The sequence below is a fragment of the Rutidosis leptorrhynchoides genome, chromosome 2 (assembly GCF_046630445.1).
Source record: "Rutidosis leptorrhynchoides isolate AG116_Rl617_1_P2 chromosome 2, CSIRO_AGI_Rlap_v1, whole genome shotgun sequence".
Classification (NCBI taxonomy): domain Eukaryota; kingdom Viridiplantae; phylum Streptophyta; class Magnoliopsida; order Asterales; family Asteraceae; genus Rutidosis; species Rutidosis leptorrhynchoides.
Window position 1 is genome coordinate 42,488,044 of NC_092334.1, and position 26,878 is coordinate 42,514,921.

A 26,878-nucleotide genomic window follows, 5' to 3' on the forward strand; every position below is an offset into this window, starting at 1 on the left:
TCACAATTGAGAATCCGGAGAATATTCAGGGACAATTCATAGATCCTGAACCACTAATTTTTCCTCAGGAACCACCAATCATTCAAACAGATATTGTCGAGGAACCAACCATTAAATCAGAATCATCTAGTGATTCAGATTCAACAAATTCAATCATGGAGAATCTGGAACCTCTAAGTATGGAAGACCGAATGAGAGCTAAACGTACTGGCCAAGGTCACGCAATTACTCAACCTGACATTAATGCGCCAGATTATGAAATCAAAGGACAAATCCTACACATGGTGACTAATCAATGCCAATTTAGTGGTGCGCCGAAGGAAGATCCAAATGAACATCTTCGTACCTTTAATAGGATCTGCACTCTATTTAAAATTCGAGAAGTTGAGGATGAACAGATATATCTCATGTTATTTCCCTGGACTTTAAAGGGAGAAGCCAAAGATTGGCTAGAATCGTTACCTGAAGGGGCGATTGATACATGGGACGTCTTAGTTGAAAATTTTCTTAAACAATTCTTTCCAGCATCTAAAGCCGTAAGACTTCAAGGAGAAATTGTTACGTTCACACAGAAGCCAAATGAAACTTTATATGAAGCATGGACAAGATTTGGAAAATTATTAAGAGGATGTCCGCAACATGGTTTAGACACTTGTCAAATAGTATAAATATTCTACCAAGGATGCGACATCACTACAAGAAAATACATCGATATAGCAGCTGGTGGTTCCATTATGAAGAAAACCGCAACTGATGCTTACAAAATTATTGATAACACTGCTTCCCACTCACATGAGTGGTACCAAGAAAAAGATATCATTAGATCATCTAAAGCAGCTAGAACCGATTCTAGCCATGACTTAGATTCCATTTCCGCAAAGATAGATGCTGTCGAGAGACGAATGGAAAAGATGACTAAAGATATTCACTCAATAAGAATTAGTTGTGAGCAGTGTGGAGGACCACATTTAACAAAAGATTGTCTCAGTATTGAACTAACAATGGAACAAATAGAGAATGTTTCATACATAAACCAAAGGCCTGGAAATAATTATCAGAATAATTATCAACCGCCAAGACCAAACTACAATCAAAATCAGAACTATAACCGTAATGTTCCATACAACAACCAACAAGGTCCAAGTAATCAACAAGTATCCAACAATACTTACAATCAGCAAAGACCTAATTTTCAAAACAAACCACCACAAACCGATGATAAAAAGCCAAATTTAGAAGATATGATGTCAAAGCTAGTTGAATCTCAAACGCAGTTTTTCACATCTCAGAAACAAACCAATGAACAAAATGATCAAGCATTTAGAAATCAACAAGCATCTATTCAAAATTTGGAACAAAAAGTAAGTAACTTAGCAAGGTTGATAGGTGAAAGAAAACCGGGAAGTCTACCAAGTGATACAAATGCTAACTCCCGGAATGAAACAGCTAAAGCCATTACCACAAGAAGTGGTACTACACTTAAACCACCTGAAATACCTATAATTTCTGATGAAGCTATTCCTACTCCACAAGAACCACAATCTGAACAAGATAAGGAAAAAGAACCGGTAGTTGAAAAGGTTAATGAAGATAACACAGTTAAGGCTAAACCTTATGTTAAACCATACCAACCACCACTTCCTTACCCGAGTAAAATGAGAAAAGAGAGACTTGAAGCTGAGCAATCTAAATTCTTGGATATGTTTAAACAGATAAATGTAAATCTTCCTTTCATTGATGTAATTTCAGGAATACCTAGATATGCTAAATTTCTAAAAGATCTAATCACAAATAGAAAGAAAATGGAAGAACTCTCGGCTGTTACTATGAATGCTAATTGTTCTGCAGTGTTGTTGAATAAGATACCAGAAAAACTTTCAGATCCAGGAAGTTTCACAATTCCATGTTTTCTGGGAAGTCTTAGTTCAATAGAAGCATTGGCAGACTTAGGTGCTAGTATAAATTTAATGTCATATTCATTATACGCTAAACTAGACCTTGGAGAATTGAAACCAACACGAATAAGTATACAACTAGCAGATCGATCAGTAAAATATCCTAGAGGGATAATGGAGAACATGCTAGTTAAAGTTGGTACTTTAGTATTTCCAGTAGATTTTGTTATTCTGGACATGGAAGAAGATTCTCGAGTTCCTCTCATATTAGGAAGACCATTCTTAACACAGCTAAAGCAATAATAGACGTGTTTGGTAAGAAATTGACCCTAAGTATAGAGGACGAGGGTGTTACTTTTCTGTTGATAGAGCCATACAACAACCGCAATCTGCAGATGATACATGTTATTATATTCAAACTATAGATTCACATGCAGATTTGTTAGAAGAATTTCCAGAATTACAAGAAACAGGAGAATGTTCTTTAGGAGAAGGAACTGAACCAATTGATGAAACTGAAATGTTAGCTACACTTATGGCTAATGGATATGAACCAACAACAGAAGAAATTCAAATGCTAAAAGAATAAGACAGATATCGATACAAATCATTGATAGAAGAACCACCGACATTAGAGTTAAAGCCACTTCCAAACTATTTGGAATACGCTTATTTCCATGGTGAATCTGAATTACCTGTAATAATATCGTCTTCTCTTACTGAAAATGAAAAATCTCAACTCATTTCTGTGTTGAAAGCTCATAAACCAGCTATTGCATGGAAAATTCATGATATTAAAGGAATAAGTCCTTCGTATTGCACACATAAAATCCTTATGGAAGAAGGTCATAAAACGTATGTGCAACACCAACGAAGACTAAATCCTAATATGCAAGATGTTGTTAAGAAAGAAATAATTAAACTGCTAGATGCAGGTTTAATTTATCCAATTTCTGATAGTCCATGGGTAAGCCCAGTTCAATGCGTACCTAAGAAGGGTGGCATGACTGTCATCACAAATGAAAAAAATGAGCTTATTCCTATGAGAACTGTAACAGGATGGCATGTCTGTATTGATTATAGAAAATTAAATGACGCCACCAGAAAAGATCACTTTCCCTTACCTTTCATTGATCAAATGTTGGAACGATTAGCCGGAAATAGTTACTATTTTTTTCTTGATGATTTTTCCGGATATTTTCAAATTCCAATAGCACACGAGGACCAAGAGAAAACCACATTCACGTGCCCTTATGGTACTTTTGCTTACAAACGCATGCCATTTGGACTTTGCAACACCCCTGCAACCTTTCAAATGTGCATGATGGCGATTTTTCACGACATGATAGAAGAATGCATGGAAGTTTTCATGGATGACTTTTCAGTTTTCGGTGATACATTTGAATCATGTCTAGTTAATCTTGAACGAATGCTTATTAGATGCGAACAATCAAATCTAGTACTTAATTGGGAGAAATGCCATTTCATGGTTAAAGAAGGCATCGTTCTTGGTCATAAAATTTCAAAAGAAGGAATTGAAGCGGATAGAGCTAAAGTAGATGTAATTGCTAAACTTCCACATCCCACCAATGTTAGAGGAGTTAGGAGTTTTCTAGGGCATGCCGTTTTTTACCGACGTTTCATAAAAGATTTTTCTAAAATTGCCACTCCTATGAATAAACTCCTAGAAAAGGATGCTCCATTCATCTTTTCAGATGAATGCATCAAATCTTTTAATATTCTTAAAGAAAAACTCACTAATGCGCCGATCATGATAACTCCAAATTGGAATCTACCGTTTGAACTAATGTGCGATGCAAGTGATTTTGCAATGGGAGCCGTTTTTGGATAAAGGATTGAAAAACGATTTCAACATATATATTATGCTAGTAAGACGTTACAAGGAGCACAAACGAACTATACAACTACTGAAAAAGAACTCCTTGCTATTGTCTTTGCTTTTGACAAATTTTGATCATATCTCATTCTAGCTAAAACGGTGGTCTATACCGACCATTCTGCTCTTAGATACCTATTTTCGAAACAAGATGCTAAAGCAAGATTAATCCATTAGATCTTACTCTTACAAGAGTTCGATATTGAAATCCGAGATAAAAAGGGAGCAGAAAATCTCGCCGTTGATCATCTTTCTCATCTTGAAAATCCTGAATTAGAAGTTCTAAATGAATCGGCCATACAAGACAACTTTCCTGATGAATATCTATTGAAGATAGATTATAATGAAATTCCATGGTTTGCAGACTATGCAAACTACTTAGTATGTGGATTCCTTGAAAAAGGATTGTCGTACCAAAAACGAAAGAAATTCTTTAATGATATAAAACACTATTTCTGAGAAGATCCACATTTGTTTAAAAGTTGTCCCGATGGAATAATACACTGATGTGTATTCGGAGATGAAGCTAGTCAAATCTTAAACCATTGTCACACAGGACCAACAGGAGGGCATTATGGGCCTCAACTCACAGCAAGAAAAGTTTACGATGCGGGATTCTATTGGCCTACAATTTTCAAAGACGCATACCTCCTTTGCAAAACCTGTGACGCTTGTTAAAGGACCGGAAAAACAAGTCAACGTGATGAAATGCCACAAAATGTCATTCAAGTATGTGAAGTATTTGACATTTGGGGTATTGACTTTATGGGTCCATTTCCAAAATCTCATAATAATCTCTACATTCTCGTTGCCATTGATTATGTATCTAAATGGGCGGAAGCACAAGCTCTCCCAACTAACGATGCACGAGTTGTAGTCAACTTCTTAAAACGTCTTTTTGCAAGGTTCGGAACACCGAAAGCTTTAATAAGTGATCGGGGTACTCATTTTTGTAATAATCAACTTGAGAAAGTTCTTAAAAGATATGGAGTAACTCATAAAATCTCCACTGCTTATCATCAACAGACAAGTGGACAAGTTGAAAATACCAACCGAGCTTTAAAACGTATTCTAGAGAAAACCGTAGGATCAAATCTGAAGGAATGGTCCATGAAATTGGAGGATGCACTCTGGGCTTTTAGAATAGCCTACAAAACTCCAATTGGAACCACACCTTTCAAACTCGTTTACGGAAAAGCATGTCATCTTCCAGTAGAAATTGAACACAAAGCATTTTGGGCTTTGAAGACATGTAATCTTGATTTACATGAAGCCGGACGTCTACGATTAAGTCAACTAAACGAATTAGAAGAATTGAGACATGAAGCATATGAAAATTCGTTAATCTATAAAGAAAGAACGAAGAAATGGCATGATAAAAGAATCAGAAGTTCAAAAGAATTTAAAGAAGGAGATCGAGTTCTTCTTTTCAATTCACGATTCAAGCTATTTCCTGGAAAATTGAAATCAAGATGGTCTGGACCATTCATAGTCAAAACAGTTTTCTCGTACGGAACCGTAGAATTAATAAATTCAAATGGGATTGAATTTAAAGTTAATAGTCACAGAGTTAAACATTACATAGATAGTCTGATAGAAGTTGACAACGAAGTAAATCACAATTTCAACACCACAGCTAACTAAGTGTGGGGAGAATCAAGTCTTTTTAAGGATAATATGTATTTCTGTTAGAGTTAGATTTTCTATTTTCGTGTAGTTCTCGAGAATGGAACCCGAATGGTCTTTCCCTAGCAGACCCTAAAGAACTAGTCTTCTCCCCCCATTCTGATTTTTTATTTTTTTTAGGTTTTACGAGATTAAGACTTCCTGTGAACTAAACCATGGTCTAATGCTACACGCTTTGATCACTAAACGTAATAATGACACCCTTCCAAGTGAATTGGTATCATTAATCAGAGGTAAATTGGAGGGAGTAAGAAAAGAATCCAGGAACAAAAATAATAAGTTACATTTTGGTAAAGGAAAATCAAAATTCGCAGCGAAAAGAAGAGCACGACACCTTGAAAGATGTCACAAATGCGGAAAATGGTCACACGAAGGAAAATGCTCGACGAATCAGACATATTCCAATACCGAATTCGTTACTTTATGCAGAGATGGACCGTTCATATGTTTCGAAGAAAAAACATTGAATGCTCGAGGTTATGCCTATGTAGCTATGGAAAACCAATTAGTCCGACTATCTTATGAGTGGGCTAAAGCAGGTCACTAAGAATTCTATTTCACAGGTAAGTATGTACAGTTTTTATTTTTATTTTATTGCTTTTAACCTTTTGATAATAAACGCTAAATTGTTCGCTATAAAGTATTAAATTGGTACTCAATAAAATTAGGTTTTGCGACCGAAATTATTGATATCATACAAAAATTTATTACATCACTGCGAAATTTACCGTTTATTCTTAAGGTATAAATATCTTTAATCAATCAATCCAAAATATTTCAAAAATTCGTCATGAGTTAAACTAGGTTATGGAACCGAAATTACTTTACCGAAAAGAGGGGCGTATATTTTTGATAATATTTGATTGATTAAAGTGGGATAAAAGACCAAAAAGATTTTTAATTTTATTTTTATTTTGTTTTTAAAATTAATATTAAAATAATATTGTAAACTTTTTAAATCAATATATTTAAAATTGTAAATATTTAAAAAATTAATATTTTTAATATAAGTTTGTATGTATAAAAACAAAAATATAATTTAAGTTTGGTGTGAATTTTTAATATGAATTTTTAATTTATGCATTTTAAATTTAAGTTTGGTGTGAATTTTAAAAAAACAAAAATTTACTTTATTTCGCTAAGTTAAAAATTGATTTTTAAAATTCGTCGTAAGTTGAAGACTAGGTCATTGAACCGAATTACTTTACCCAAGGGAGGGACGAGAACTTTTATTATCATTATTTTTAATCTTATTGAATTAAAGTATGCCAAAAACATTTTAAAAAAAACCAAAAATCTTTACTTTTAAAACCGCGCTTTGAATTGACAAATTTTAAAATTTTGTCGAGGGACGGACTAGGACAACGATCCGAAACGACCTCATCCTAAAAAGAAACAAAATTTTAATTTTTAATTAATTATATGTTTTAAAAGTGTAAGGTTTTATATAAAAAAATAAAAATAAAAAAATAAAAAACCCAGACCCATGCGATCGCATGGGATTTTCACTATACCTCCATGCGATCGCATGGAGGCAAAAATCAGGCCAGAAACAAAAGCAGCTCGCTGCTTCTGCTCTGCACTCCACCACACACACATACGCGAAACACACTCAAAACACTCTCAAATTTCACCATTTTTTCGCCTAATTTCATCCTACAATCCGCTATAATCATGCCTAGGTTCGGATTCTTCAACAAAAAGGTAAAAATTACACCCCTAAACTCATAAATTTTTTAGTTTTTGTGATAATTACCAATATTTTACCTAATGCAATTTTGTTAATTTCTAGTGTAATTAGAGTTAAATTGTTAGTATTTTATGCATGTATAACCTAGAGTGATGCTAATTAACATGATTTGAAGCCAAAAACTTCAAAAATTTTAGGAATCTAGGGTTTGTGTTCTTGAGCAATTTGGGGCTTTTTGATATAAACAGGTTATGGCCGATTTTTGTCATGAATTATTGCTAAATTAAGTAGTGTAATATGTTTAGGTAGCTAAATGATCCAAACTTTGATCCTAAACATGATTTTTGAATATTAAAGTGGACTTTTTAAGTCTAAAATTCATGAACTTAATTAATTTGATATAATTGCCATTTGAGACTTGTTTAATTGTTAGTAATGACTATTTTGGCATGTTATTTGAGTTAAATGCTTATAAACTTTGTATACATTTTCATATGTGCTTATTTGAAAAAGTGTAGAATTGTAAAAAATGTGAACATGTGTATAAGTTTAATTTTGATTGAACATGTTATTGTGGTTAATTTAAGTTGTTATTTTGCTAACACTAATGCATATTTGGATGCACAAATTTTGTGTTTAATGTGTTTTGCAGAAAACCGATAATGATGGTGCTTCATCATCATCTAGACAACCATAACAAGAACCTGAACCAGAATATGAGCCGCAATACGAGCCATAACCCGAACAAGAACCACAACAGGAACAACAACATCAGCCTGATCAACATGTACCTTATTATGATCCGCTACAGTTTGATAATGAATTCATAGTAGTACCGATGCATCTGCCACTAGAATACCCAAAGATTCCTGAACATACATTGCATCCTAATCTGAGATTCGATAGAAGCTGGAGAGATTACCCGACATATCAAAGTAATAAATTTAAATTAGTAACGAAAGATGTAGATGTGCCTAGGGTAATTGATTGGAATCCTTTGGAAAGGGTCCAACTTGCTGACCGTGTTAGGGAACATTTGATCCAAAGGTATGACAGTTCTTCTTTTACTGATTGAGAACGCTTATTCACCATTCGTAGACCTATATATAAGGAATGGTGTGTTGAACTCATGAGTACTATAGAATGTAGATGTAGATAGATTAGATGATAGAAGTTTTCTTAGGTTTATACTTGGTCGTAGGATGTAGAGGATGTCCATGCTGGACATGGCCAGGGCATTACAGATTTACACGCCCGCTGAATTACTACTACCCGATTGTATGAATTTGATTTATCGTGGTGAAAGGGTAGATAGGAATTTTGATGCAAACGCCGTCTGGAGGTGTATGTCAGATTATAATGTTTTTGGGCGGGCAGGAACACATACCTACTTACGTATTAACAAAGCCGAACTTCGTATAATTCATAGATTTCTAGCTAACTCGATTACACAGAGAGGTCATAACAAGGAGAAAATGACCTTACATGATTTATTTTACCTAAAGTGTATTCGAGACCCAAGAGTCTTTGTTAATATCCCCTACTGTGTTGGTTTTTATTTATCTAAGATAGTTGAAGGAATACAGGAAGGGGGGATAATTGGAGGAGGTATTTTTGTTACTCTCATTGGAGAGTATTTGGGTGTAGATAAGGAGTAAAGGAGTCCACTTTTGGAATGTAGGGAACAGGTTGAGCTTTTAGGATTGAGGGTTTATACGGGTGCTAAGGTATTAAAGAGTAGACGTAACCAGGAAATACCCTATGAATGTAGTCATCCTCAGGTAGAGAGAGGCTCAGATGAGGAGATGGAGGAAGCGGATGACATTAGGGATATCATTCGGGAGGCTATGACTGATGTCTACCAGCGTGTAGAGGATGTAGATATGACAAACGCAGAGAGATTTCGTCGGATGGAATAGTGGCAAGCCCGGAATGATTACGAGCATTCCAGGCAACTACAGCATGATAGATGGGACTATCATCAGCGTCAGATTATGAGCCAGCTGTTACCTCAGGATCACTACGTTTCGACCCGACCCGCTTACTATCCTCCACACCAACCTGAGATGAGACCGCCATTTACTCTCTACGACCCTAACCAGGCATACCAGTACACCTATCACCAACCGTGGAACCCGGATGATGACATGAACTGGAACCCCTATCCAGATTGATTTAGTTCCGGTTGGTAATTTTTATGATTTTTATTTTTATTATTTCTTTTTGTTTATGTTTAAACACATTATATTATGATTCTTTTAATGTTTAATATTTTTATTTTGTACTAATATTTCATATTTGATTTGAAAGTGGGATTTTAAGTCCCATTTCAAATTAACATGCATGTTTATATTTGTATGTATGTATATTGTCAATTATACACAACAGGGTAAAACAGCGCATTTTCAAAGACTGGCATTAAGTTCAGCAAAAGCTAGTACTTTTGTCGATAAAACAAAAAACAAATATGATGTAACAACAAGACGGAATGAACAAATGATGTGCACCATTTATCATTCAGCAAACAAACGCCAATAAGTTTGGAAACTTTGGTAAAATTTAATCATTTTTCTACGCTAATCACCTCAATAATTTAAATTGTTACTGATTTCTTGCAAATGAGGGCATTGCAAGATCTTAAGTGTCGGAAGGGGTTAAATTCTTTCGCATTTTTAAAATTTTTGACTTATACACTTGGTTACCATTAAAAATACTAGTAACGCAGTAGTTGTATTAGAATCTAGTGCTCTCTGATAATAAAGAGCAGCCCTAGTCTTATATACTGACTACCCAATTCTTGTAAAATTTTGGCTATTTTCAATTAAATGAATTCAAAATCATGTTTATACATATTTATGAACGATAAAACTAGGTGTTAAACACCAAAATTATTGTTACCTCGGAAAGGACATAAATTGAGAAACAACCCAAAATATTAGAATTCATTTAAAATGGAATAGAGGACAATAAAAAGGCAAATAAAGGAAAATAAAAGCCAAGTGTGGGAAAAATTTACCAAGTTATTCTGAACATATGTCACATATTTTTGTACAAATAACTGAAGATACTTTTGCTTTGGACTAAACTAACCAATTTTACCCGATTTAATATATTTGAAAGAAAGATGGAGCTACACGATGAATCAATTCCATCATTAAAAGGAAGTAAAGTCTTCCAAAAAAGAAACACGCTTTTTGATTTAAGTCATGAAGTTGTCGTCCAGACCAACTGTAGGTTGACGAAAAATCTAGAAAAGTCATCTCTAAAATCAGCAGGAAATCTGTAGTGACCCGAAATTTTCCATGTTTATATATATATTAAATGAAATTGTTATTTATATAATTAAGTGTTTCCAACATGTTAAGCAATCAAACTTGTTAAGACTTGATTAATTTAAATAGGTTTCATATAGACAATTGACCACCCAAGTTGACCGGTGATTCACGAACGTTAAAACTTGTAAAAACTATATGATGAAATATATATGGTTATATATATAGTTAACATGATATTATGATAAGTAAACATATCATTAAGTATATTAATAATGAACTACATATGTAAAAACAAGACTACTAACTTAATGATTTTGAAACGAGACATATATGTAACGATTATCATTGTAACGACATTTAATGTATATATATATCATATTAAGAGATATTCGTACATCATAATATCATGATAATATAATAATGTAAAATCTCATTTGATATTATAAACATTGGGTTAACATTATTTAACAAGATCGTTAACCTAAAGGTTTCAAAACAACACTTACATGTAACGACTAACGATGACTTAACGACTCGGTTAAAATGTATATACATGTAGTGTTTTAATATGTATTCATACACTTTTGAAAGACTTCAAGACACTTGTCAAAATACTTCTACTTAACAAAAATGCTTACAATTACATCCTCGTTCAGTTTCATCAACAATTCTACTCATATGCACCCGTATTCATACTCGTACAATACACAGCTTTTAGATGTATGTACTATTGGTATATACACTCCAATGATCAGCTCTTAGCAGCCTATTTGATTCACCTAACACATGTGGGAACCATCATTTGGCAACTAGCATGAAATATCTCATAAAATTACAAAAATATGAGTAATCATTCATGACTTATTTACATGAAAACAAAATTACATATCCTTTATATCTAATCCATACACCAACAACCAAAAACACCTACAAACACTTTAATTCTTCAATTTTCTTCATCTAATTGATCTCTCTCAAGTTCTATCTTCAAATAAGTGTTCTTCATAAATTCTACAAGTTCTAGTTTCATAAAATCAAGAATACTTCCAAGTTTACTAGCTTACTTCCAATCTTGTAGAGTGATCATCCAACCTCAAGAAATCTTTCTTATTTACAGTAAGATATCTTTCTAATACAAGGTAATACTCATATTCAAACTTTGATTCAATTTCTATAACTACAACAATCTTATTTCGAGTGAAAATCTTACTTGAACTGTTTTCGTGTCATGATTCTGCTTCAGGAACTTTCAAGCCATCCAAGGATCCTTTGAAGCTAGATCCATTTTTTTCATTTCCAGTAGCTTTATCCAGAAAACTTGAGGTAGTAATGATGTTCATAACATCATTCGATTCATACATATAAAGCTATCTTATTCGAAGGTTTAAACTTGTAATCTCTAGAACATTGTTTAGTTAATTCTAAACTTGTTCGCAAACAAAAGTTAATCCTTCTAACTTGACTTTTAAAATCAACTAAACACATGTTCTATATCTATATGATATGCTAAATTAATGATTTAAAACCTGGAAACACGAAAACTAAATGATTTAAAACCGCGGGCTGTTTTGGGTTAGTTAATTAAAAACTATGATAAACTTTGATTTAAAAGTTGTTCTTCTGGGAAAATGATTTTTTCTTATGAACATGAAACTATATCCAAAAATCATGGTTAAACTCAAAGTGGAAGTATGTTTTTCAAAATGGTCATCAAGACGTCGTTCTTTCGACTGAAATGACTACCTCTTACAAAAACGACTTGTAACTTATATTTCCGACTATAAACCTATACTTTTTCTGTTTAGATTCATAAAATAGAGTTCAATATGAAACCATAGCAATTTGATTCACTCAAAACGAATTTAAAACGAAGAAGTTATGGGTAAAACAAGATTTGGATAATTTTTCTTGTTGTAGCTACGTGAAAATTGGTAACAAATCTATATTAATCATATCCTAGCTAACTTATATTGTATTATACATGTATTCTAATATATTATATAATCTTGGGATACCATAGACACGTATGCAAATATTTTGACATATCATATCGACCCATGTGTATATATTATTTGGAACAACCATAGACACTCTATATGCAGTAATGTGGGAGTTAGCTAGACAGGGTTGAGGTTGATTCCAAAAATATATATACTTTGAGTTGTGATCTAGCCTGAGACGTGTATACACGGGGTCGTGGATTGATTCAAGATAATATATATCGATTTATTTCTGTACATCTAACTTTGGACAACTAGTTGTAGGTTACTAACGAGGACAGCTGACTTAATGAACTTAAAACATCAAAATGTATTAAAAGTGTTGTAAATATATTTTGAACATACTTTGATATATATGTACATATTTGTTATATGTTTGTGAATCGACCAGTGGCCAAGTCTTACTTCCCGACGAAGTAAAAAAATCTGTGAAAGTGAGTTATAGTCCCACTTTTAAAATCTAATATTTTTGGGATGAGAATACATGCAGGTTTTATAAATGATTTACAAAATAGACACAAGTACGTGAAACTACATTCTATGGTTGAATTATCGAAATCGAATATGCCCCTTTTTATTAAGTCTGGTAATCTAAGAATTAGGGAACAGACACCCTAATTGACGCGAATCCTAAAGATAGATCTATTGGGCCTAACAAACCCCATCCAAAGTACCAGATGCTTTAGTACTTCGAAATTTATATCATGTCCGATGGAGGATCCCGGAATGATGGGGATATTCTTATATATGCATCTTGCTAATGTCGGTTACCAGGTGTTCACCATATGAATGATTGTTATCTCTATGTATGAGATGTATATTAAAATATGAAATCTTGTGGTCTATTGTTACGATTTGATATATATAGGTTAAACCTATAACTCACCAACATTCTTTTGTTGACGTTTTAAGCATGTTTATTCTCAGGTGATTATTAAGAGCTTCCGCTGTCGCATACTTAAATAAGGACAAGATTTGGAGTCCATGCTTGTATGATATTGTGTAAAAACTGCATTCAAGAAACTTATTTAGTTGTAACATATTTGTATTGTAAACCATTATGTAATAGTCGTGTGTAAACAGAATATTTTAGATTATCATTATTTGATAATCTACGTAAAGCTTTTTAAACCTTTATTGATGAAATAAAGGTTATGGTTTGTTTTAAAATGAATGCAGTCTTTGAAAAACGTCTCATATAGAGGTCAAAACCTCGCAACGAAATCAATTAATATGGAACGTTTTAATCAATAAGAACGGAACATTTCAAAATCCACGGACCTCAGCATCAAACAGGGTCACCAAGTGGTCAGACTTATCCTAACCATGAGAGGATCTGTCTTGTAAAATGGGGAGGACGCCATACAAATTAGCTGGATAAGACTAATGAACCAGATCCCCAGAAAGGATAATCTCCTTAAAGATCAAAAATCAGCTTTTAAGCCTGATATTACTCAATCCTGGAGATTGACCTTAAATATTGAGAATTACAAACTCATGGAATTCAATGATATCTAAACTCGAGCTTGAATGAGAAAATATTTTGATCAAAACTACAAACCGATTTGTTTTCTGAAAACCCATTTTTAATGCGTTCATTATCATTTAATGTAAAATCCTAGGAATTCACCTGGAATTCATTAGGTCACCTGAACCAAATCGGGTGTCAACCGTAAGAACGGTGGTTGCATAGTATGGTCGAAGACAAGACCCTATGCCAGACCGAAAAATTATAAGGGTGAGCTTTACTATTGCTCCTACAAAGGATAGTAATTGCATCCGACACATTATAGACCATAATTAAAAGCATGTCAGGGGACATTGCCTTAACAGTTGCTTGTTCAACGCTTTCCTTTACAACCGGACGGTAGTTTATCGAAAGGTAATATACGGAGCAAGTATACTGGACGTGTTGCTTTCCTAATACAAGGTTAGCAAGTGGGTGACACAAAACCACAAGTTTTGAGCTAAAATTTTCAAATCTGAAACCCACCAAACCCACAAAAATAATTTGCAAACACCGGTGAAGGGTTATTCCGGAAAACTTATCTAGGGTAAAAGCTAGATTGAATTTTCAAAAGATCAAATGTTTTCATAAAGATCCAATTTCCTTAAAGGATCTAAATTTTATAGTCATGTGGGACTGTAAACCACATCGTTACAACCATTGTTTATACCGCCGTATAGAAATCACTGATGTACAAAGTGTGAAGAATAAAGAAGTGATTCTAGTATGTTTTTATTTCAAGACTATATTGCTTGAGGACAAGCAACGCTCAAGTGTGGGAATATTTGATAATGCTAAAAATGAACATATAATTCATAGCATTATTCCTCAAGGAAGACAAGCTTTTAGTTGCAATTATTCTATTTACAAGTGATATTCGTTTAAATAATAAAAGGTGAAGACAAAAAACAGATTCGATGAATTGAAGACGCAAACGACCAAAAAGCTCAAAAGTACAAAATACAATCAAAGTGGTTCCAATTATTGATGAGAAACGTCTCAAAATTACAAGAGTACAAGACGCGAAACGCAAAATACAAGATATTAAATTGTACCCAAGGACGTTCGAAAATCCAGAACCGGGACCAAAGTCAACTCTCAATGCTCGACGCAACGGACTAAAAATTACAAGTCAACTATGCACATAAATATAATATAATATTTAAATAATTCTTATAATTATTTATATATTATATTTATTTATAAAAACCGTCGGCATACAAAGAAACAAAGTCTTGTGAGCTGGAAAAAGTGGCCATGCGATCGCATGGCCTGGAAGCACATTTGCCATGCGATCGCATGGTAGTAGGTGAGAGGCCACATGCCTATAAATTCGCAGTTTGGTGAACGATTTATACATCTTTTTCTTTCCTTTCTCTGAACGTAAACATATATATATATATATATATATATATATATATATATATATATATATATATATATATATATATATATATATATATATATATATATATATATATATATATATATATATATTATAATTTTAATTTTAATTTTAATTTCTAATAATAAGGGTATGTTAGCGAATGTTGTAAGGGTGTAAGTCGAAATTCTGTCCGTGTAACGCTACGCTATTTTTAATCACTGTAAGTTATTGTTAATGTTATTTTTAATTTAATGTCTCGTAGCTAAGTTATTATTATGCTTATTTAAGACGAAGTAATCATGATGTTGGACTAAAATATTTAAAATTGGGTAATTGGGCTTCGTACCATAATTGGGGTTTGGACAAAAGAACGACACTTGTGGAAATTAGACTATGGGCTATTAATGGGCTTTATATTTGTTTAACTAAATGATAGTTTGTTAATTTAATGTAAAGATTTACAATTGGACGTACCTATAAATAACCATATACACTCGATCGGACACGATGGGAGGGATATTTATATGTACGAATAATCGTTCATTTAACCGGACACGGGAATGGATTAATAGTTAATAGACTTATTAAAACAGGGGTGAATTATGTACAAGGATACTTGGCATAATTGTTAACAAAGTATTAAAACCTTGGGTTACACGCAGTCGATATCCTGGTGTAATTATTAAACAAAGTATTAAGACCTTGTTACAGTTTAAGTCCCCAATTAGTTGGAATATTTGACTTCGGATATAAGGATAATTTGACGAGGACATTCGCACTTTATATTTATGACTGATGGACTGTTATGGACAAAAACCAGACGGACATATTAAATAATCCAGGGCAAAGGACAATTAACCCATGGGAATAAACTAAAAAACAACACGTCAAACATCATGATTACGGAAGTTTAAATAAGCATAATTCCTTTATTTTCATATTTAATTGCACTTTTAATTATCGTACTATTATTTATTGTCATTGTATTTAATTGCACTTTTAATTATCGTACTCTTTAATTATCGCAATTTTATTTTATTGCACTTTTATTTATCGTAATTTCATTATCGTTATTTACTTTACGCTTTAAAGTTAAGTTATATTTATTTTTAATATTTTACATTAGGTTTTAACTGCGACTAAAGTTTTAAAATCGACAAACCGGTCATTAAACGGTAAAAATCCCCCTTTTATAATAATAATATTACTTATATTTATTTTTGTATTTTTACAAATATAGTTTTAAAAATATAGCGTTAAGCTTGTTTAATTTTTCCTGTGGAACGAACCGGACTTACTAAAAACTACACTACTGTACGATTAGGTACACTGCCTATAAGTGTTGTAGCAAAGTTTAGGTATATCCATTCTATAAATAAATAAATATCTTGTGTAAAATTGTATCGTATTTAATATTATTTCGTTGTAAAAATAATACTATTTCCTAGTACACCTCGCACACATCAATTACTAATTTGCTCTTAAGTTTATGTTGTGTTATTATATGCTTTTATTTTAATTTAACATTAATTATTATTTGATGATGTGGTTAGGACCAGTTTGTGACAAGGGTCACAGAACAGATTTGTTTATTTAATTTGGACTTCGTTGGGTTGCCAAATGATGTACGAAAGATATCAGATAACTGATAAATACCCGTGTGTTGCACAGTGTGGGAATTAACCTCACTTAAAAGACTAGTGCAGTGTTCTTCTTCCCATTTCTAGACCTTTCTTCTCAAATACACCGTACCTACACTTTCACACTCATCAAACCCTAAAATATAATCTTTGATCTAGAGTTTAAATTATTCACATCTTATTTTTCTCTGTGATTTTGTGATCATTTTAAGGTAACCATCTCTTTGATTCATGTCTTGATTCTTGCTTAAATTGGGTTTCTGTGTTTTTGAGTAAAAGTTAGGTTTTAATGCTTGATTCTTGATCTTAAGTGTTTGTTATGCTCAATTGTTGTTAGTAATAGCTTATATATAGTTTATATGTTGTTTTTGAAGTAGTTTTGGTGTTAGAACTTGCAAAAATCATGATTTGGGGTCAAAAAACGCGAAAACAGCGAGCTGGAATGTTCTAAAAGCCCCCACACTTTTGACAGCTCAATCGTATGGTTGAGTACGCATTTGAGGGATCAACCACGTGGTTGAGGGCTCAACCATACATTTGAGGTCTCAGCTACGCGGTTGAGCACTGGTCAACTTTTGGTAAAATTGAAAAGGGCATAACTTTCTAACCGTAACTCCATTTTCGATGAATAATCTATCGTTGGACTCGTCTTGAAGTTTAATTTACAATGATAATGTTTTAATAAGATAGATCAAACTTTATTTAGGTCATAAGTAGGGGTTTTTAAGTGTATGTCTTGTTGTGTACTCATTGAGTGTCGATATTGATTGAATTTTTGATGTAGGCTTATCATATATTGAATATATGATGGTATATGTTAAGTTAATGTATGTATTTATGTTGTGCATTTTGAATTGAAACCCGTATAAACATCTGCTGCTACTGTTTTTCATCACTCGCACGAGTGAGCTTTCACTCGTACGGTTGGGGTGGTCAACCGTGTTATGAACCGTGAGAGTGAGTGGTTATAGAGAACTATTGTTTTACGTAAGATGATACGTACGGTTGGGATGTGACTCGTACGAGTCACTGGTCACTCGTGTGGTGAACCGTACGGATCATTTAATTCTTTGATGGGTGTTCAGTCCTAGATCAAACGTATGAGTAAGATTGTCAACCGCACGGTTGAGTATTCTCAAACGTGCGAGTGAGAGTGTTACTCGTACGGTGATGCGTGCGAGGGGTAGTACGTAATAGATTATATTTTACTACGAAATACAATTAAATACGATACAATTTTACACAAGTTATTTATTTATTTATTGAATGGATATACCTAAACCTTGCTACAACACTTATAGGAAGTGTACCTAATGGTAGAGTAGTGTAGTTTTTAGTAAGTTCGGTTCGTTCCACATGGAGCTAGCTGAGTTTAACGCTATATTTATTTTAAACTATATTTGTATATATATATATATATATATATATATATATATATATATATATATATATATATATATATATATATATATATATATATATATATATAAGTAATATTATTATTGTTATAAAAGGGGGTTTTTACCGTTTAGTGACCGGTTTGTCGATTTTAAGATTTAAATCACAGTTAAAACCTAATGTAAAATATTAAATATAAATATAACTTAATTTAAAGTGTAAAGTAAATGACGATAAATAAAAGTGTGATAAATAAAATTGCAGTAATTTAAAGTACGATAAATAAAATAACGATAAATAAAATTGCGATGAGATATAAATTAAAAGAATTATGCTTATTTAAACTTCCGTAATCATGATGGTTGACGTGTTGATTTTAATTTATTACCATGGGTTAATTGTCCTTTGTCCTGGATTATTCGATATATCCATATGGTTTTTGTCCATAACAGTCCATCGATCATAAATATACAGTGCGAGTGTCCTCGTCAAATTACCCTTATATCCGAAGTCAAATATTCCAACTAATTGGGGACTTAAACTGTAACAAGGTCTTAATACTTTGTTAATGATTACACCAGGTTATCGACTGTGTGTAACCCAGGGTTTTAATACGTTGTTAACAATTACACCAAGTGTCCTTGTATGTAATTCACCCCTGTTTTAATGAGTCCATTGACTATTAATACATCCCCGTGTCCGGTCAAATGAACAATTATTAGTATTTATAAATATCCCACCCATCGTGTCCGATCGAGTATATGTGGTTATTTATAGATACGTCAAATTGTAAATCTCTATATTAAATTAAATAACTATCATTCAGTTAAACAAATATAAAGCCCATTAATAGCCCATAGTCCAATTTCCACAAGTGTCGGTCTTTTGTCCAAACCCCAATTATGGTCCAAAGCCCAATAGCCCCGTCTTTAATTTTTAGTCCAACATCACGATTACTTTGGCTCAAATAAGCATAATAATAACTTAGTTACGAGACATTAATTTAAAAAGGGAGAACATAACTTACAATGATTATTTATCGCGTAGCGTTACACGGACAGAATTTCGACTTACAAATATAAATATATATATATATATATATATATATATATATATATATATATATATATATATATATATATATATATATATATATATATATATATATATATATATATATATATATATATATATATATATATATATATATATAAGTGTTTAAAATTAAAAAGTTTTTATTTTTAGTTACAAAAACTAATAAGTAATTTTTGTTAAAATATAAGTTTTACTTAAATTATATTTTCTAAAAATTAAAATCAGAAAAAGAAAATAAAAATCAAAATATAAAAAAAAATATTAATATTAAAAACTGAACCTGCACGAATTTGGCCTGCACAAAATCTGAATCTGCAAACTCCTCAATCGTGGAGACATTTAGGCATCAAGCATCCGCACTCGCGGAGCTGTCTGACAGCTGCAACCTTGTACGCATTAATTGCTGATTAGGGTTTTAATAATTTAATTATTATTATTAACCTAATTAGGTTTTGATTTATTTAATTAATATTTAGTTTTATTTTTATTTTGTAATATTAAGTTATTTAATTATTATTAAATATATAAAATTAATACTTTTATAAAATAATATAAAATAATATTTTTATAAAATTTGTAATTTTATCATTTTTGTATCTTTTTATTATTTAGTATGTAGTTTATATTTATCGTTCGTAATTAGTTTTAAACTTAGTATTTTGCCGTAGTAATTTTATATTTCTAGATTCATAGGCTTTGCCGTAAAATTCCTTAAGTGTTTTTTCTTTAGATTAAGATTTAGGCGCTTTAGAATTTTACGACGTCACTTATCGCTTTAGTTTTAAATAGATTTTAGTGCCTAATTAAGTTATTGCCGTTTTGGATATAGAATTCCTTTTAAGCTTTAATTCCTTTAGACGCAATTTTTAATATTTAGTTTTTAGACTTTTAAGTTTCGACGCTTTACTTTCTTATTTTTCGACCTTTTATTTTTCGACGTTTTTCGACGCACTCTTCTTCTTTCTCATTTCTACACTCTAGTTTTTAGGACATAGAATTTTCTATATTTTCTTTAAATTTCGACGAAAAAAATTATTTTAAGCGGTTAAATTGATAGACATCAAAAATTTTCTGGTTCGTAGTAATAGTTGGATTTGTTAGTGGCGAGTTGTGGGCTTCCGATTTAAAGGGTCCTGGCTACCTGCTGCATCTATTGGCTATTCAAAATGTGTGCAAAATCAGAAAACTCTATTAATTTGATAACTTATATAATTTTTTATTTTTATAACTAATAGGATATTCAGTGAATGCACCGAGCAAAACGTTCACCACCTTTCATACGTTCACCACCTGTAACTCGATCAAGACATCTAGCCAATATTGTCGCCGTTGATTTTTCTTTAGAATCATCATCAAGTCGACCAAGTACTCCAATTCAAATTTCCGATAATCCATTTTTTGAACCCAACCTCACAATTAAGAACCCGGAGGATATTCAAGGACAATTCAGAGATCCTGAACCACTAATCATTCCTCCTGAACCACAAATTAGTCATCCAGAGATTGTCGAGGAAGAAACCATTAAATCAGAATCCCCTAGTGATTCAGATTCAACAAATTCAATTATGGAAAATCGGGAACCTCTAAGTATGGAAGATCGAATGAGAGCTACACGCACTGGCCAAGGTCATGCAATTACTCAACCAGACATTAATGCGCCAGATTATGAAATCAAAGGACAAATCATACACATGGTAACTAATCAGTGCCAATTTAGTGATACACCGAAGGAAGATCCAAACGAACATCTTCGTACATTTAATAGGATCTGGACTCTATTCAAAATCAGAGAAGTTGAGGATGAACAGATCTATCTCATGTTATTTCCCTGGACTTTAAAGGGAGAAGCCAAAGATTGGTTAGAATCGTTACCTGAAGGGGCGATTGATACATGGGATGTTTTAGTTGAGAAATTTCTTAAAAGATTCTTTCCGGCATCTAAAGCCGTGAGACTTCAAGGAGAAATTGTTACGTTCACGCAAAAGCCAAATGAAACTCTATATGAGGCATGTACAAGATTTGGAAAGTTGTTGAGAGGATGTCCTCAACATGGTTTAGACACTTATCAAATAGTACAAATATTCTACCAAGGATGCGACATTACTACACGAAAAGACATCGACATAGTAGCTGGTGTTTCCATTATGAAGAAAACCGCAAGTGAAGCTTACAAAATTATTGATAACACAGCCTCCCACTCACATGAGTGGCATCAAGAAAAAGACATCATTAGATCATCTAAAGCGGCTAGAGCCGATTCTAACCATGACTTTGATTCCATTTCCGCAAAGTTAGATGCTTTCGAGAGACTAATGGAAAAGATGACTAAAGATATTCACGCAATACGCATTAGTTGTGAACAGTGTGGAGGACCACATTTGACAAAAGATTGTCTCAGTATTGAACAAACAATGGAACAAAGAGAGAATGTTTCATACATAAACCAAAGGCCTGGAAATAATTATCAAAATAATTATCAACCGCCAAGACCAAACTACAATCAAAATCAGAATTATAACCGAAATATTCCATACAATAACCAACAAGGTCCTAGCAATCAACAAGTATCTAATAATACTTACAACCATCAAAGACCTATTTTTTCCAAATAAACCACCACAAACCGATGATAAAAAGCCAAATTTAGAAGATATGATGTCAAAGCTAGTTGAATCTCAAATGCAGTTTTTCACATCTCAGAAAAAAACTAATGAACAAAATGCTCAAGCATTGAGAAATCAACAAACTTCTATTTAAAATCTAGAACAAGAAGTAAGCAACCTAGCAAGGTTGATAGGTGAAAGAAAATCGGGAAGTCTACCTAGCTATACAAATGCTAACCCCCGAAGTGAAATAGCTAAAGTCATTACCACAAGAAGTGGAATTACACTCAAACCACCTGAAATACCTGTAATTTCTGATGACTCTATTCCCACTACACAGGCATCACAGCCTGAGCAAGAGAATGAAACAGAACCGGTAGTTGAAAAGGTTAATGAAGATAACACGGTTAAGGCTAAACCTTATGTTAAACCATACCAACCACCGCTTCCTTACCCGAGTAAAATGAGAAAAGAAAGACTTGAAGCCGAGCAATCCAAATTTTTTGGATATGTTTAAACAAATAAATGTCAATCTTCCTTTCATTGATGTGATTTCAGGAATGCCAAGATATGCTAAATTCTTGAAAGATCTAATCACAAATAGAAAGAAAATGTAAGAACCCTCGGCTGTTACTATGAATGCTAATTGTTCTGTAGTGCTGTTGAATAAACTACCAGAAAAATTATCAGATCCGGGAAGTTTTACAATTCCATGTTTTCTGGGTAGTCTTAGTTCAATAGAAGCATTGGCAGACTTAGGTGCTAGTATAAATTTAATGCCGTATTCACTATACGCTAAACTAGACCTTGGAGAATTGAAACCAACAAGAATAAGCAAACAACTAGCCGATCGATTAGTAAAATATCCTAGAGGGATAATGGAGAACATGCTAGTTAAAGTTGATACTTTGATATTTCCAGTAGACTTTGTTATTCTGGACATGGAAGAAGATTCTCGAGTTCCTCTTATATTAGGAAGACCATTCTTAAACACGGCTAAAGCAATAATAGACGTGTTTCGTAAGAAACTGACCCTAAGTATAGAGGAAGAGAGTGTTACCTTTTTTGTTGATAGAGCCATGCAACAACCGCAATCTGCAGATGATACATGTTATTATATTCAAACTATAGATTCACATGCACAATTGTTACAAGAATTTCTAGAATTACAAGGAACAGGAGAATGTTCTTTAGGAGAAGGAACTGAACCAATTGATGAAGCTGAAATGTTAGCTACACTCATGGCTAATGAATACGAACCAACAATAGAAGAACTTCAAGTACTGAAAGAGGAAGACAGATATCGATACAAATCATCGATAGAAGAACCACCAATATTAGAGTTAAAGTCACTTCCAAACCATTTGGAATCGCTTATTTACAAGGTAAATCTGAATTACCTGTAATAATCTCGTCTTCTCTTACGAAAAATGACAAATCTCGACTCATTTCTATGCTAAAAGCTCATAAACCAGCTATTGCATGGAAGATTCATGACATTAAAGGAATAAGTCCTTCGTATTGCACACATAAAATCCTTATGGAAGAAGGTCATAAAACATATGTGCAACGCCAACAAAGACTAAATCCTAATATGAAAGATGTTGTTAAGAAAGAAATTATTAGACTGCTCGATGCAGGTTTAATTTATCCAATCTCTGATAGTCTATGGGTAAGCCCAGTTAAATGTGTACCTAAGAAGGGTGGCATGACTGTCATCACAAATGAAAAAAATGAGCTTATTCCTACTAGGACTGTAACAGGATGGCGTGTTTGTATCGATTATAGAAAATTAAATGATGCCACTAGAAAAGATCACTTTCCCTTACCTTTCATTGATCAAATGTTGGAAAGGTTAGCTGGGAACAGTTATTATTATTTTCTTGACAGTTTCTCCGGATACTTTCAAATTCCAATCGCACGAGGAGCAAGAGAAAACTACGTTCACGTGCCCTTATGATACTTTTGCTTACAAACGCATGCCATTTGGACTATGCAACGCTCCTGCAACCTTTCAAAGGTGCATGATGGCAATTTTTCACGACATGATAGAAGAATGCATGGAAGTTTTCATGTATGACTTTTCAGTCTTCGGTGATACTTTTGAAACATGTCTAGTTAATCTTGAACGAATGCTTATTAGATGTGAACAATCAAATCTGGTACTTAATTGGGAGAAATGCCATTTCATGGTTAAAGAAGGCATTGTTCTTGGTCATAAAATTTCAAAGGAAGGAATTGAAGTGGATAGAGCTAAAGTAGATGTAATTGCTAAACTTCCACATCCCACCAATGTTAGAGGAGTTATGAGTTTTCTAGGGCATGCCGGTTTTTACCGACGTTTCATAAAAGACTTTTCTAAAATTGCCACTCCTATGAATAAACTCCTAGAAAAGGATGCTCCATTCATCTTTTCGGATGAATGCATCAAATCTTTTAATATTCTTAAAGAAAAACTCACTAATGCACCAATCATGATAACTCCAAATTAGAATCTACCATTTGAACTCATGTGCGATGCAAGTGATTTTGCAATGGGAGCCGTTTTAGGACAAAGGATTGAAAAACGATTTCAACCTATATATTACGCTAGTAAGACGTTACAAGGAGCATAAACAAATTACACAACTACTGAAAAAGAACTCCTTGCTATTGTCTTTGCTTTTGACAAATTTCGTTCATATCTCGTTCTAGCTAAAACGATGGTCTATACTGACCATTCTGCTCTTAGATACCTATTTTCAAAACAAGATGCCAAACCACGATTAATCCGTTGGATCTTACACTTACAAGAGTTCGATATTGAAATCCGAGACAAAAAGGGAGCAGAAAATCTCGCCGCTGATCATCTTTCTCGCCTTGAAAATCTTGAATTAGAAGTTCTAAATGAATCGGGCATACAAGATAACTTTCCTGATGAATATCTATTGAAGATCAATTATAGTGAAATTCCATGGTTTGCAGACTATGCAAACTACTTAGTATGTGGATTCCTTGAAAAAGGGTTGTCGTACCAAAAACGAAAGAAATTCTTTAGTGATATAAAACACTATTTTTTGGAAGATCCACATTTATTCAAAAGTTGTCCCGATGGAATAATACGCCGATGTGTATTCGGAGATGAAGCTAGTTAAATCTTAAACCATTGTCACACAGGACCAACAGGAGGGCATTATGGGCTTCAACCCACAGCAAGAAAAGTCTATGATGCTGTGATTTTATTGGCCTACAATTTTTAAAGACGCACACCTTCTTTGTGAATCCTGTGATGCTTGTCAAAGGGCCGAAAAATAAGTGAACGTGATGAAATGCCACAAAATATCATTCAAGTATGTGAAGTATTTGACGTTTGGGGTATTGACTTTATGGGTCCATTTCCAAAATCTCATAATAATCTCTACATTCTCGTTGCCATTGATTGTGTATCTAAATGGGTGGAAGCACAAGCTCCTCCAACTAATGATGCACGAGTTGTAGTCAACTTCTTAAAACGTCTTTTTACAAGGTTCGGAATACCGAAAGCTTTAATAAGTGATCGGGGTACTCATTTCTGTAATAATCAACTTGAGAAAGTTCTCAAAAGATATGGAGTAACGCATAAAATCTCAACCGCTTATCATCCACAAACAAGTGGATAAGTTGAAAATACCAACCGAGCTTTAAAACGTATTCTAGAGAAAACTGTAGGGTCAAATCCGAAAGAATGGTCTATGAAATTGGAGGATGCACTCTGGGCTTTTAGAACAGCCTACAAAACTCCAATTGGCACCACACCTTTTAAACTCATTTACGGAAAAGCATGTCACCTTCCAGTAGAAATTGAGCACAAAGCATTTTGGGCTTTGAAGACATGTAATCTTGATTTACATGAAGCTGGACGTCTACGGTTAAGTCAACAAAACAAATTAGAAGAATTAAGACATGATGCATATGAAAATTCGTTAATCTATAAGGAAAGAACGAAGAAATGGCATCATAAAAGAATCAGAAGTTCAAAAGAATTTAAGGAAGGAGACAGAGTTCTTCTTTTCAATTCACGATTCAAGCTATTTCCTAGAAAATTAAAATCAAGATGGTCTGGACCATTCATAGTCAAAAGAGTTTTCCCATACGGAACAACAGAGTTAATAAATTCAAATGGGATTGAATTTAAGGTTAATGGTCATAGAGTTAAACATTACATAGATAATCCAATGGAAGTTGAAGATGAAGTTAATCACAATTTCGACACCACAGCTAACTAAGTGTGGGAAGATTTGAATCTTTTAAGGGTAATATGAATTTCTGTTAGAGTTAGATGTTCTGTTTTCGTGTAGTTCTCGAGAATGGAATCCGATTGGTCTTTCCATAGCAGGCCCTAAAGAACTAGTCTTCTCCCTCCATTCTGAATTTTTATTTCTTTTAGGTTTTACAAGATGAAGAATTCCTTTGATTTGAACCATGGTCTGCTACTACACGCTATGATTACTAAATGTAATAAAAACATCTTCTCGAGTGAACTAGTATCATTCATAAGAGGCAAAATGGACGAAGTGAGGAAAGAACTCGGGAAAGATCATCATAAGACACATTTTGGTAAAGGAAAATCAAAATTCGCAACAAAAAGAAGAGCACGACACCTTGAAAGATGTCATAAATGCGGAAAATGGTCACACGAAGGGAAATGTTCGAACAATCAAACACATTCCAATACCGAGTTCGTTACTCTTTGCAGAGAAGGACCGTTCATATGTTTAAAAGAAAAGTTATTGAAAAATCGAGGTTACGCCTATGTAGCTATGGAAAACCAAATCGAACCACTCTCC

The 26,878-nt window shown here is 33.1% G+C and overlaps 1 non-coding gene and 1 pseudogene across 1 annotated transcript; both read right to left on the reverse strand.

Annotated features, from left to right (window-relative positions):
* Positions 1 to 26,878, reverse strand: part of LOC139887827 (CENP-B homolog protein 2-like) — a 47,441-nt pseudogene that overhangs the window by 3,610 nt on the left and 16,953 nt on the right.
* Positions 540 to 646, reverse strand: LOC139894809 (small nucleolar RNA R71). Its single transcript, XR_011775291.1, has one exon. It is a non-coding gene; the product is annotated as a small nucleolar RNA R71 (small nucleolar RNA).